General features: G+C 42.9%; 1 pseudogene; it reads left to right on the top strand.

Moving 5' to 3' along the window:
- The first annotated feature begins 6506 nt into the window (after positions 1-6506).
- LOC103120062 (ATP synthase subunit f, mitochondrial-like) lies at positions 6507-7194 on the top strand (annotated as a pseudogene).
- The last annotated feature ends 7520 nt before the right edge of the window (positions 7195-14714 follow it).

Below are 14714 nucleotides of genomic sequence, written 5' to 3' on the forward strand. Positions count from 1 at the left end.
TTTTTTTATTTATTCCCTTTTGTTGCCCTTGTTGTTTTATTGTTGTTGTTATTGATGCCATTGTTGTTAGATAGGACAGAGAGAAATGGAGAGAGGAGGGGAAGATAGAGAGGAGAGAAAGACACCTGCAGACTCCCCTGCAGGTGGGGAGCCAGAGGCTGGAACCAGGATCCTTATGCTGGCCCTTGTGCTTTGCGCCACATGCACTTAAGCTGCTGCACTACAGCCCGACTCCCTAATTCTTTTTTTTTTAATTATTTGTGTTTTAAAATTTTTTTATCATCATTATTTATTAATTGGGTAGAAACAGCCAGAAATCAAGAGGGTAGGGGGAGACAGGGAGAGAGACAAAGATAGACTTGCAGCCCAGCTTGCTTCACTGCGCATAAAACTTTTGCCAGTGGAATATACCTGAAATAGACCTACTAGCTTTTTCCAAATCGGAGACCCCAAATCTTCATTCGAAATGTTCCAGCCTTTAGGTTCATGATTAGTGAACAATTTGCTCTCCTTTCCATCTTAACTCTTTTTCAGACACCAAGTTCCAGATGATACCATGATACCAACCTGACTTCACAGGGCAGATGACCCTACCATGTGTCCTGGAGCCCTGCCTCCCCAGAGCCCTGCCCCACTGGGGAGGGAGAGAGACAGGCTGGGAGTATGGATCAACTCTCCAAAGCCCATGTTCAGCAGGGAAGCAATTACAGAAGCCAGACCTTCCACCATCTGCACCCCATAATGACCTTGGATCCATATTCCCAGAAGGATAAAGAATAGGGAAGCTACCAGGGGAGGGGAGGGGATACAGAGTTCTCATGGTGGGAATTGTGTGGAGTGGAGTTGTACCCTTCTTATCCTATGATTTTCTTTTCAATTTTTTTTTGTTGTTGTTATTGGATAGAGACAGAGATAAATTGAGAGAGAAGGGGGAGATAGAGAGGAAGAGAGACACCTCCAGACCTACTTCACCGCCTGTGAAGGGACTCCCCTGCATGTGGGGAGCCAGGGCCTTGAACCGGGATCCTAACTGGTTCTTGCGCTTTGCACCACGTTGCTTAACCCGCTGTGCTACTGCTCCACTCCCCTTATCTTATGGTTTTGTCAGTGTTTCCTCCCCCCTCCCCCCAGAGTTATCACTGAGGCTCAGTGCCTGCACTACAAATCCTCTGCTCCTGGAGGCCTTTTTTTTTTTCCCCTCCCCATTTGCATTGCCCTTATTGCCCTTGTTGTTATTATTGTCATTGTTACTATTGCTGTTGTTCTTGTTGGATACTACAAAGAGAAATAGAGAGCAGAGGGGAAGACAGGGTAGGGGGAGAGAAAAATAGACACTGCAGCGCCCCCAACCCATTCAGACTTCAAGGAAGCTGGGCAGAAGGACGAGAATGGGTCAACGCATTCTCCCCCCGTTATTGCTACAAACAATTATACTGTCACAATTGATTAATAATGCTTTGGCAGTGCCTGGTGGAAATGGAGAGTCAGAAACACCCCCTCTCCCTTACACAGGGACATATTTGAAACTTACATTATGTAAGTGGAGAAGGTGGGTCAACAGAGACGGACAAAACAAGTCATGTTATGACTTGCCCCTCATAGAAACAATACAGAGATTGAGGCCTCCCTGGTACAAGTTGACGTATTGAAACAAAGAAAGATTAATAGTTAAATTGTACCAGACCTAGATGAGCAGTGGTCCACGACTAGGCAAAGATCTGTATGCCCCCATAGAAGATTAATGGTAGAGATAGCCCTCAGCAAAAGTCTAAAACAATTCTGGGTATGACCTCCCCTGAGAACAGAACCATACAAAGTATTGTACCCATTCTTTACAGTTATAGGGGAGTAACATGTAGCTTGCCAAAGCCACAAGAATATGATGTTTATTGTTACTTCTTTATGAGCTGGTTGCTTAGGCACCTGAATGTAACCTGAAAAAAGTATAAAAGCTAATGCAGTTTCACTATTAAAATGAGTCCAGATTCACCCTCCAATAGAGTGTGGTGTCTATCTGTTCTCCCTCACCGACTCCTGACCCACCTGAGAGGTTGCCTTCAAGACCCCTGACCCTCCTGCTGCTGCTCATCCACTGTGGTGGTCCGCAGCAAGACACCTGCAGTCCTGCTTCACTACTTGTGAAGCGACCTCCCTGCAGGTGGGAAGCCAGGGGCTCCGATCTGGATCCTTGAGCTGATCCTTGTGCTTCGCACCATGTGCATTAAAAAAAATTTTTTTTTATTATTGGGGAATTAATGTTTTACATTCAACAGTAAGTACAATAGTTTGTACATGCATAACATTCCCCAGTTTCCCATATAACAATACAACCTTTCCCATATAACAATGCAAGCGCACCATGTGCATTTAACCCATGTGCTGCACTACTGCCTGGCCCCCAGTGTTACCTTTTTTTTTTTTTTTTGTCTCCAGGGTTATTGCTGGAGCTTGGTGCCTGCACTACAAATGCACTGCTCTTGAAAGCCATTTTTTCCCTTTTTGTTGCCCTTGTTGTTTATCGGTGTTGTTTTTACTATTATTGTTGCTGTTGTTGTTGGATAGGACAGAGGGAAATGGAGAGGAGGGGAAGACAGAGAGGGGGAGAGAAAGATAGACACCTGCAGACCTGCTTCACCACCTGTGAAGCCACTCCCCAGCAGGTGGGGAGCCAGGGGCTCAAACCTGGATCCTTATGCCTGTCCTTGGTCCTTGCACTTTGCGCCATGTGCGCTTAACCAGCTGCGCTACTGCCCAGCCCCCAGTGTTTCCTTTTTATAAATAAAAATAAAAAAAAGAAAGAAAGAAAAGAAACAACCCAAGTGTCCAACAACAGATGAGCAGTTAAAAAAAAGTAGTGGTATAGGGGGTCGGGTGGTAGCGCAACGGGTTAAACGCAGGAGGCGCAAAGCCCAAGGACCCCGGTTCAAGCCCCCAGCTCCCCACCTGCAGGGGAGTAGCTTCACAGGCGGTGAAGAGGTCTGCAGGTATCTTTCTCCCCACCTCTGTCTTCCCCACCTCTCTCCATTTCTGTCTTATCTACCTACGACATCAATAGCAACAACAATAGTAACTGCAACAACAATTAACAAAGCAACAAGGGCAACAAAAGGGAAAATAAATTTTTTAAAAAAAAGGGCAACAAAAGGGAAAATAAATATTAAAAAAAAATTTTTTTTAATATTTATTTATTTGCTGGGTAGTGACCGTCACAAACTGAAAGGGAAGGGGGTGATAGGGAGAGAGAGAGAGACAGAGAGACACCTTCAGCACTGCTTCACCACTTGTGAAGCTTTCCCCCTTCAGGTGGGGACTTGGGGCAAGAACCTGGGTCCTTGTGCAATGAAACATGTGCACTCAACCAGGTGCCACCACCTAGCACTCCTCCCATTTGTTCTTCCTTATCCATCTGTGACTGGCCCCTAGCTAAGTCAATACACTATGTGAGATCATTCTTTATCATCAACATGAGGCAAGGTAAGGGCCAAATGGGAGAGTGCAAGATCAAAAGAAATCAGGATATCAAGATGGAGTTGTTTTTTCCCCCTTTCCTTCCAGTCCCTTCCTTCCTTTCCCCTTTCCTTCTCTTCTTTTCCTTTCTTTTCTTTTCTTTCTTTCTTTCTTTCTTTCTTCCTTTTTCTTTCTTTTTATTTATTTTCTATTGGATAGAGACAGACAAAAATTGAGAGGGGAGGGGGAGATAGATAGAGAGGGACGCAGCCCCGCTTGACCACTTGTCAAGTTTTCTCCCTGCAGGTCAGTACCAGGGGCTTCAACTGCACTGTAGTGTGTGTGCTTAACCAGATGTGCCCCCCACCTGGCCCCTACTTTTCCTTCTTTCTTTCTTAGATAGAGACATTGAGGAAGAGGAAGAGGAGAGGATAGGAGAGGAGAGGAGAGGAGAGAAGGGAGGGGAAGGGAGAAGAAGGGAGGAGAGGAGAGGGACCACAGTATCAAAGCTTCCTTCAGTGCAGTGGAGGCCAGGACCTGAGTCAAGCAAATAGCAAAGAACACATTAAGTGAGTCATTTTGCTGGCCCTAAGGTGGATTTTTAAAAAAAAATTATTTATTTTCCCTTTTGTTGCCATTGTTGTTTTATTGTTGTAGTTATTATTGATGTCGTCGTTATTGGATAGGACAGAGAGAATTGGAGAGAGGAGGTGGAAGACAGAGAGGGGGAGAGAAAGATAGACACCTGCAGACCTGCTTCACCGCCTGTGAAGCGACTCCCCAGCAGGTGGGGAGCCAGGGGCTCAAACCAGGATCCTTATGCCAGTCATTGTGCTTTGCACCACGTTTGCTTAACCCACTACGCTACTGCCCGACTCCCTAAGGTGGATTTTTTTTTAAAGATTTTATTTATTGATTCATGAAAAATGATAGAGAGAAATAACCAGACATCACTCGGGCACATGTGCTGCCAGGGATTGAACTTAGGACCTCATGCTTGAGAGTCCAATGCCTTATTCACTGCGCCACCTTCCAGACCACTAGGGTGGATTTTTAAATATTTGTTCTGATGTCTGTTTCTTTACAATTAAAATCACTGTGTAGTCATGGGAAAATAGCTCAACTGGTAATGCATAGGATTTATGTGAGTGTAGTTTCAAGTTTGATCCCTTGTGCTCTGGTTTGTCTCTCCCCCTCCCATATGAAATTTTCTTTCTTTTTTAAAAATTTTTAATTTTTTTAAATATTTATTTATTTTTCCCTTTTGTTGCCCTTGTTTTTTATTGTTGTTGTAGTTATTATTGTTGTTGTTATTGATGTCATTGTTGTTGGAAAGGACAGAGAGAAATGGAGAGAGGAGGGGAAGACAGAGAGGGGGAGAGAAAGATAGACACCTGCCAACCTGCTTCATCGCCTGTGAAGGGACTCCCCAGCAGGTGGGGAGCTGGGGGCTCAAATCAGGATCTTTAACGGATCCCTGTGCTTTGTGCCACCTGAGCTTAAACTGCTGTGCTACCACCCAACTCCTGAAATTTTCTCTTTCTTTTTTTTTTTTTTTCCTCCAGGGTTATTGCTGGGCTTGGTGCCTGCACCATGAATCCACCGCTCCTGGAGGCCATTTCCCCCCCTTTTTGTTGCCCTAGTTGTTGCAGCCTCGTTGTGGTTATTATTGCCATTGTTGAGATTCTTTGTTGTTGGATAGGACAGAGAGAAATGGAGAGAGGAGGGGAAGACAGAGAGAGAGGGGGAGAGAAAGATAGACACCTACAGACTTGCTTCACCGCTCGTGAAGCGACTCCCCTGCAGGTGGGGAGCCGGGGGCTCGAACCGGGATCCTTACGCCGGTCCCTGCGCTTTGCGCTACGTGCACTTAACCCACTGCGCCACCGCCCGACACCCAAATTTTCTCTTTCTATATATACTAAAGAAAATAAACTTAAATAAAAATAGAATAATTGTATAGATGGAAATGGGTTAGTAGTTTCAACCACTTAGTAGTAAAGATTATTTTCCTATAGATATAAAAATTTTTATTCCATGGCTTAAATAAAAAAAAAATTACTGAGTTAATCAAAGGAAGAATTATGTTTCCAGAAAAATCTCTAGGAAATGTATTGACTGTTATCTTATAATCTTGCAAATCACTATTAAATTACTAATTAAAAAATTTAATCAATTTCTGTCTTCCTATCAAATAAATAAAATAAAATAAACTTAAAAACAAAAGAGAGGGGAGTTGGGCTGTAGCACAGTGGATTAAGCGCAGGTGGCACAAAACTTGCGGACTGGCGGAATGATCCAGTTCAAGCTCCCTGCTCCCCAGCTGCAGGGGAGTCACTTCACAGGCGGTAAAGCAGGTCTCCAGGTGTCTGTCTTTCTCTCCACCTCTCTGTCTTCCCCTCCTCTTTCCATTTCTCTGGGTCCTATCCAACAACGACGACAACAATAATAACTACAACAATAAAACAACAAGGGCAAGTGGTCTGGGAGATGGCACAATGGATAAAGCATTGGACTCTCAAGTATGAGGTCCTGAGTTCAATCCCCAGCAGCACATGTTCCAGAGTGATGCCTGGTTATTTCTCTCTCTCTCCTCCTATCTTTCTCATTAGTAAATAAATAAAATCTTAAAAAAAAAAAAACAAGGGCAATAGGGGATATGTAAATAAATAAATATTAAAAAAAAGAAATTATTTTTTTTTAAAAGGGGGGTTGGGTGGCTACACAGCGGGTTAAGCATACATGGTGCAAAGCACTAGGATCCTGTTTGAGCCCCTGGCTTCCCACCTGCAGGGGAGTTCTTCACAAATGGTGAAGCAGGTCTTCAGGTGTCTATCTTTCTCTCCCCCTTTCTCTCTCCCCCTCCTCTCTCCATTTCTCTCTGTCCTGTCTAACAACAGTGGCATCAATAACAATAATAATAAACCACAACAGCAATAAAACAACAAGAGCAACAAAAGTGGGAAAAAATAGCCTCCAGGAGCACTGGGTTTGTGGTGCAGGGAGGAAGCCCCAGCAATAACCCTGGAGGCAAGAGAGAGAGAGAGATCCTTGCGGACACACAGGACTCCAAGATGGTGTCAGCCGCACCACTAAAGGAGAAGTTGCTCTTGGATGTGAAACTAGCTGAGCTGCCAAGCTGGATATTGATGCATGATTTCACCCTGAAAGGCATTGCCAGGGCATTTCAAAGAGTTTACCACCTCTACTACAACAAGTACATCAATGTGAAGAAAGGCAGGTGGAGGGTAGATAGCATAATGGTTATGCAAAACAGAGTCTCATGCCTGAGGCTCCAAAGTCCTAGGTTCAATCCCCCGCACCACCATAGCCAGAGCTGAACAGTGCTCTGGTTAAAAAAGAAAAAAAAGGGAGTCCAGCGGTAGCACAGCGGGTTAAGCGCACATGGCACAAAGTGCATGGACTGGTGTAAGGATCCCAGTTCAAACCCCCAGCTCCCCACCTGCATGGGTGTCACTTCGCAAGCAGGTCTGCAGGTGTCTGTCTTTCTTTCCCCTTCTCTGTTTTCCCCTCCTCTCTCCATTTTTCTCTGTCCTATCCAACAACGACGACGATATTAACTGCAACAATAAAACAACAAGGGTAACAAAAGAGAAGAATAAATAAATAAAAAGTACAAAAGGCAGCATGGCTGCGGTATAGATGGTGCTGGCCACTTATGTGCTGTTCAACTACTGCCGCTTTTACAAGGAGCTCAAACAGGAGCGGCTATGAAAATACCACTGAAGAGGCCTGGTGTGGAGGAAGCCCTACAATCTTGGCTGGCCATCACCCTGAGCCCTAGAAGAAACCCTTTTCTATGCTGGTTGAGATTAGCACCCAATAAAAGATGACTGGTTCAAGGAAGAAAAAGAGAGGGAGAGCGAGAGGGGGAGAAAGACAGAATTAGCAAGATTGAGGATGAATTAGAGACAACTAAAAAAGAAGTAAGAGATCTCAAAAAGAGATTAAGAGATGCTGAAAACAACAACAGAGTCCTATGGGATGACTTCAAAAGAAACAATATATGCACTATTGGCTTACCAGAGGAAGAAAGAGAAGGAGAGGAAGAAAGCATTTTCCAGGCCATAGTAGCAAAAAACTTCTCTAGTCTAAACAACATCAAAGACATAAAAATTCAAGAAGCCCAGAGGGTCCCAAACAGAATTAACCCAGACCTAAAGACACCAAGACATATCATACTTAGAATGGAAAGGAATAAGAATAAAGGATCCTGAAGGCTGCAAGAGAAAAACAAAGAGTCACCTACAAAGGAAAACCCATAAGATTAGCAGCAGACTTCTCCATACAAACACTACAGGCCAGAAGAGAATGGCAAGATATCTATCGAGTGCTCAATGAGAAAGGCTTTCAGCCAAGAATACTATATCCTGCTAGACTGTCATTCAGACTAGATGGAGGCATCAAAACCTTCTCAGACAAGCAACAGTTGAAGGAATCATCCATCACCAAGCCTGCCCTGAAAGAAGTTCTGAAAGGTCTCCTATAAACAACCAGACCACCACAAATAGGACATATATCAAAACACTCTAAAATTCTACAAGAATGGCATTAAAATATCTTCAATCTTTGATATCAATAAATGTCAATGGCCTGAATTCACTTATTAAAAGACACAGAGTAGGAAGATGGATCAGAAAACACAACCCAACAATATGCTGTCTACAGGAAACCCACCTAACTCAACAAGACAAACACAGACTTAAAGTGAAAGGATGGAAAACTATCATACAAGCCAATGGCCCACAAAAAAGGGCAGGAACAGCTATTCTCATATCTGACACGATAGACTTTAAAATAGATAAGATTAAAAAAGATAGGAATGGACACTACTTAATGCTCAGAGGGTGCATCTGGGTGACAAGTCTAGCAGACGGAGACTTGTCTCAAGTGGCCTCCCCGAGGGCTCTGTTCTGGCTCCTATGCTATTTAATATTTACATCAATGACCTCCCAGAAACTTCTTCAAGGAAGTTCATCTACGCCGATGACATCTGCTGTGCAACTCAGGCATCCAAGTTCGACATCCTCGAGGAAACACTCACGAAAGACATGTCTCTGATATCTGATTACTGTAAAAGATGGCGACTAATCCCTAGCACTGCAAAAACGGTATCATCTGTTTTCCATCTACACCATGCCTCGGCCTCGCGTGAGCTTAATGTGCAGCTTGGTGATATGAGAATCCGGCATGAAGCCCAGCCAGTCTACCTTGGCGTTACTCTCGATCGCACTCTGTCATTTCACGAGCATCTCATAAAAACTGCAGCAAAGGTGGGCGCGAGGAATAACATCATTGCAAGACTGGCCAGCTCCTCATGGGGCGCGAGCGCTTCCACACTACGATCATCATCTCTGGCATTATGCTATTCCACTGCAGAATACTGTGCCCCAGTATGGTTCCGTAGCCCCCATGTCCACTTGGTCGATTCCAAATTATATTCCTCCATGAGGATCATTTCTGGAACCATCCGTTCCACCCCAGTTCCATGGCTGCCAGTTCTTAGCAACATCGCCTCGCCAGATATTCGTCAGGATGCAGCATCATCTAAGTTCATTTCCCACTTCTACGCTCAACTGGACCTGCCAATATACGTGGATATCTTCACCCACCCTGTCCAACGCTTGACGTCTCGTCACCCAATCTGGTCCCCTACGCCTACACTGAACTTCTCTGTTCCAGACTCTTGGAAACAGAGTTGGCAGTCAGCTGAGGTAAAGAACAAACACCTCATCACAGACCCCTGCAAGCGTCAACCCAGCTTTGACCTAGCACGTTATGATTGGGCCCTCCTCAATCGCTATCGAACAGGTCATGGCCGGTGCGTCACTATGTTCCATTGCTGGGGAGCCAGAGACGACCCGATCTGCCCCTGCGGCTACAGACAGACTATGACCCACATAGTCAACAACTGCCACCTCCTCACCAGATTCAAAGGAGGTCTCGAAACTTTACATCAGGCTCAACCTGACGCTGTTGACTGGCTACGGAAGAAGGACAAACGCTAGAAGAAGAAGAGGATCAGTCAATCAAGAGGACTTAACAATTATTAACATCTATGCACCCAATGAGAAGCCATCTAAATACATCAAACGTCTACTGAAAGAGCTACAGCAATATATTAACAGTAACACAATCATAGTAGGGGACTTCAACACCCCACTCTCTCAACTTGACAGATCATCCAGGTAGAAAATCAATAAAGACATAAGGGAGCTAAATGAAGAGATAGATAAACTAGAACTATTGGACATTTTCAGAGTCATTCATCCCAAGAAACTGGAATACACATTTTACTCAAATCCACATGGGTCATTCTCAAGGATAGACCATATATTAGGCCACAAAGACAGCATCAGCCAATTCAAGAGCATTGAAATCATCCCAAGCATCTTCTCAGACCACAGTGGAATTAAACTAACACTTAACAATCAACAAAAGATTAGTAACAGTGCCAAAATGTGGAAGCTCAACAGTACACTTCTTAACAACTTCTGGGTCAAAGAGGAAATCAAGGAAGAAATCAAAATGTTTCGAGAGTTCAATGAAAATGAAGACACAAGCTATCAAAATATTTGGGACACAGCTAAAGCAGTCCTAAGAGGGAAGTTCATAGCTATACAAGCACACATTAGGAAACAAGAAAAGGCACAAATAAACAGCCTGATTGCACATCTTAAAGACCTAGAAGAAGAACAACAAAGGAACCCTAAAGCAACCAGAAGGACAGAAATCACTAAAGTTAGGGCAGAAATAAATAACATTGAGAATAGGAAAACCATACAAAAGATCAATGAAAGTAAATGTTGGTTCTTTGAAAGAGTAAACAAAATCAGCAAACTTTTAGCCAGACTCACAAAACAAAAAAGGGAAAAGACCCAAATAAATCGGATAGTAAATGAAAGAGGAGATATCACAACAGACACCGCAGAAATTCAACATATCATGCGAGGCTTCTATGAACAACTATATGCCACCAAGCTAGAGAACCTGGAAGAAATGAATGATTTCCTAGATACCTACCAACTTCCAAAACTAAGTCAAGAGGAAGTGGATAACATGAACAGGCCCATCACAGCTAATGAAATTGAAACAGTTATCAAAAATCTCCCCAGAAATAAAAGTCCTGGACCAGATGGTTTTACAAATGAATTCTACAAAACTTTCAAAAAAGAACTAACACCTCTACTTTTAAAAGTCTTCCAGAAGATTGAAGACACTGGAATACTCCCTGCCAGCTTCGATGAAGCCAACATCACCCTGATACCAAAAGCAGACAGGGACACAGCCAAAAAAGAAAACTACAGACGAATATCTCTGATGAACATAGATGTGAAAATATTGAACAAAATTCTAGCCAACCGGATACAGCAGTATATCAAAAAGATTGTTCATCATGACCAAGTGGGGTTTATCCCAGGCATGCAAGGTTGGTTTAATATACGTAAATCAATCAATGTGATCCACCACATCAACAAAAGCAAGACCAAAAACCACATGGTTATATCAATAGATGCAGAGAACCTTTGACAAAATACAACATCCTTTTATGATCAAAACACTACAAAAAATGGGAATAGATGGAAAATTCCTCAAGATAGTGGAGTCTATATATAGCAAACCTACAGCCAACATCATACTCAATGGTGAAAAACTGGAAGCATTTCCACTCAGATCAGGTACTAGACAGGGCTGCCCACTATCACCATTACTATTTAACATAGTGTTGGAAGTTCTTGCCATAGCAATCAGGCAGGAGCAAGAAATTAAAGGGATACAGATTGGAAGAGAAGAAGCCAAACTCTCCTTGTTTGCAGATGACATGATAGTATATATGGAAAAACCTAAGGAATCCAGGAAGAAGCTTTTGGAAATCATCAGGCAATACAGTAAGGTGTCAGGCTACAAAATTAATATTCAAAAGTCAGTGGCATTCCTCTATGCAAACACTAAGAAGAAATTGAAATCCAGAAATCAATTCCTTTTACTATAGCAACAAAAACAATAAAATATCTAGGAGTAAACCTAACCAAAGAAGTGAAAGACTTGTATACTGAAAATTATGAGTCACTACTCAAAGAAATTGAAAAAGACACAAAGAAGTGGAAAGATATTCCATGTTCATGGGTTGGAAGAATTAACACCATCAAAATGAATATATTACCCAGAGCCATCTACAAATTTAATGCTATCCCCTTCAAGATCCCAAGCACATTTTTTAGGAGAATAGAAAAAATGCTACAAATGTTTATCTGGAACCAGAAAAGATCTAGAATTGCCAAAACAATCTTGAGAAAAAAGAACAGAACTGGAGGCATCACACTCCCAGATCTCAAACTGTATTATAGGGCCATTGTCATCAAAACTGCTTGGTACTGGAACATGAACAGACACACTGACCAGTGGAATAGAATTGAGAGCCCAGAAATGAGGCCCCACACCTATGGACATCTTATCTTTGACAAAGGGGCCCAGACTATTACATGGGGAAAGCAGAGTCTCTTCAACAAATGGTGTTGGAAACAATGGGTTGAAACATGCAGAAGAATGAAACTGAATCACTGTATTTCACTGAATACAAAAGTAAATTCCAAGTGGATCAAGGACTTGGATGTTAGACCAGAAACTATCAGATACTTAGAGGAAAATATTGGAAGAACTCTTTTCCGCATAAATTTTAAAGACATTTTCTTTTCTTTTCTTTTTTTTTTAAAAGACATTTTCAATGAAACAAATCCAATTACAGAGAAGACTAAGGCAAGTATAAATCTGTGGGACTACATCAAATTAAAAAGCTTCTGCAGAGCAAAAGAAACCACTACCCAAACCAAGAGACCCCTCACAGAATGGGAGAAGATCTTTACATGCCATACATCAGGTAAGAATTTAATAACCAACATATATAAAGAGCTTGCCAGATAACAAGACAACAAATAACCCCATCCAAAAATGGGGGGAAGACTTGGACAGAATATTCACCACAGAAGAGATCCAAAAGGTCAAGAAACACATGAAAAAATGCTCCAAGTCTCTCATTGTCAGAGAAATGCAAATCAAGACAATAATGAGATACCACTTCACTCCTGTGAGAATGTCATACATCAGAAAGGGTAACAGCAGCAAATGCTGGAGAGGGTGTGGGGTCAAAGGAACCCTCCTGCACTGCTGGTGGGAACGTCAGTTGGTCCAACCTTTGTGGAGAACAGTCTGGAGAACTCTCAGAAGGCTAGAAATGGACCTACCCTATGATCCTGCAATTCCTTTCCTGGGGATACATCCTAAAGGAACCCAACACATCCATCCAAAAAGATCTGTGTACACATATGTTCTTGGCAGCACAATTTGTAATAGCCAAAACCTGGAAGCAACCCAGGTGTCCAACAACAGATGAGTGGCTGAGCAAGTTGTGGTATAGATACACAATGGAATACTACTCAGCTGTAAAAAATCTTGGATGGACCTTGAAAAAATCATGTTGAGTGAAATAAGTCAGAAACAGAAGGATGAAGATGGGATGATCTCACTCTCAAGCAGAAGTTGAAAAAAAAGACCAGAAAAGAAAACACAAGTAGAACCTGAACTGGAATTGGCGTATTGCACCAAAGTAAAAGACTCTGGGGTGCGTGGGTGGGGAGAATACAGGTCCATGAAGGATGATAAATGGCATAGTGGGGGTTGTATTGTTAAATGGGAAACTGGGGAATGTTATACATGTACAAACTATTGTATTTACTGTTGAATGTAAAACATTAATTCCCCAATAAAGAAATAAATTTTAAAAATTTATTTAGGGCAGGAGAAATAGCATAATGGTTAGGCAAAGAGACTCTCATGCCTGAGGCTCCAAGGTCCCAAATTCAATCTGCAACACCACCATAAGCCAGAGCTGAGCAGTGCTCTGGAAAAAACAAAAAAAACAGCTAGTCAGTCTGTAATAGACTGTTGGCCTGACACTAAAGAACCAGGGTGAAAAAAATTTATTAATTAACACAAGATAAAGAGAGAGAGAAAGAGATTGATAGAAAAAACCAGGGAGGGAGTGTGTGTGTGTGGGGGGGGGGGGGGGTTAAGCGCATGTGTTGCAAAGTGCAAGAACTGGCAGAAGGATCCAGGTGTGAGCCCTGGCTCCCCACCTGCGGGGGAGTCGCTTCACAAGCAGTGAAGCAGGTCTGCAGGTGTCTATCTTTCTCTCTTCTTCTCTGTCTTCCCCTCCTCTCTCCATTTCTCTCTGTCCTATCCAACAATGACGACATCAACAACAACAGCAATAATAACTACAACAACAATAATAATAATTTTAAAAAGGGCAACAAGAGGGAAAAGAAAGAGAGAAAGGAAGGAAGGAAGGAAGGAAGGAAGGAAGGAAGAAAGAAAGAAACAAAGAAAGAAAGAAAGAAAGAAAGAAACCAGGGGGACCTGGTGGTAGCACAGTGTGTTAAATGCACATGGTGCAAAGGGCAAGGCCCGGCTCAAGGATCTCGGTTGGAGCTCCTGGCTTCCCACCTGCGGGGGTGGGGGGGTGTCACTTCACAAATGGTGAAGCAGGTCTCCAGGTATCTATTTTTCTCTCCCCCTCTGTCTTCCCCTCCTCTCAATTTCTCTCTGTCCCATCCAACAACAACAACAACAGTAACAACAACAAGGGCAACAAAGGGGGGAAAAGTAGACTCCAGGTAAGCCTGGGGTGGCCCAGCGGGTGTAGTGAGCTTATAACTCTAGTAGTAACTCTAGTAACCATAGCGCGCCTGCATAGTGTGATAAAGACAGAGACATATGTATGCATAGGATAAGATGTCAACCCGAACCTGATTGGCCAATGGAAATGTAACTTTAAAACCAGAGGCAAGCTAAGTATAAGTAAAGTCATCTGCAGGGGAGTCGCTTTACAAGCAGTGAAGCAGGTCTACAGGTGTCTATTTTTTTCTCTCTCTCTCAGTCTTCCCCTCCTCTCTCAATTTCTCTCTGTCCTATCCAACAACAATGATGATAAACAACAAGGGCAACAAAAGGGAAAAAAATTTTTTTTAAAGACAAAAAAAAAAAAACCTCCAGGAGCAGTGGATTCGTACTGTAGGCACTGAGCCCCAGCAATACCCCTGGAGGCAAAAGAAAGAAAGAAAGAAAGAGAGAAAGAAAGAAAGAAAGAAAGAAAGAAAGAAAGAAGCAGAGCACATGGGATGCTGGAGATTGAATTCAGGACTTCATGCTTCCACGTTCAGTACCCTACTCACTGCACCACCTCCCAG

This window comes from Erinaceus europaeus, chromosome 4, assembly GCF_950295315.1.
Source record: "Erinaceus europaeus chromosome 4, mEriEur2.1, whole genome shotgun sequence".
NCBI classification, from domain to species: domain Eukaryota; kingdom Metazoa; phylum Chordata; class Mammalia; order Eulipotyphla; family Erinaceidae; genus Erinaceus; species Erinaceus europaeus.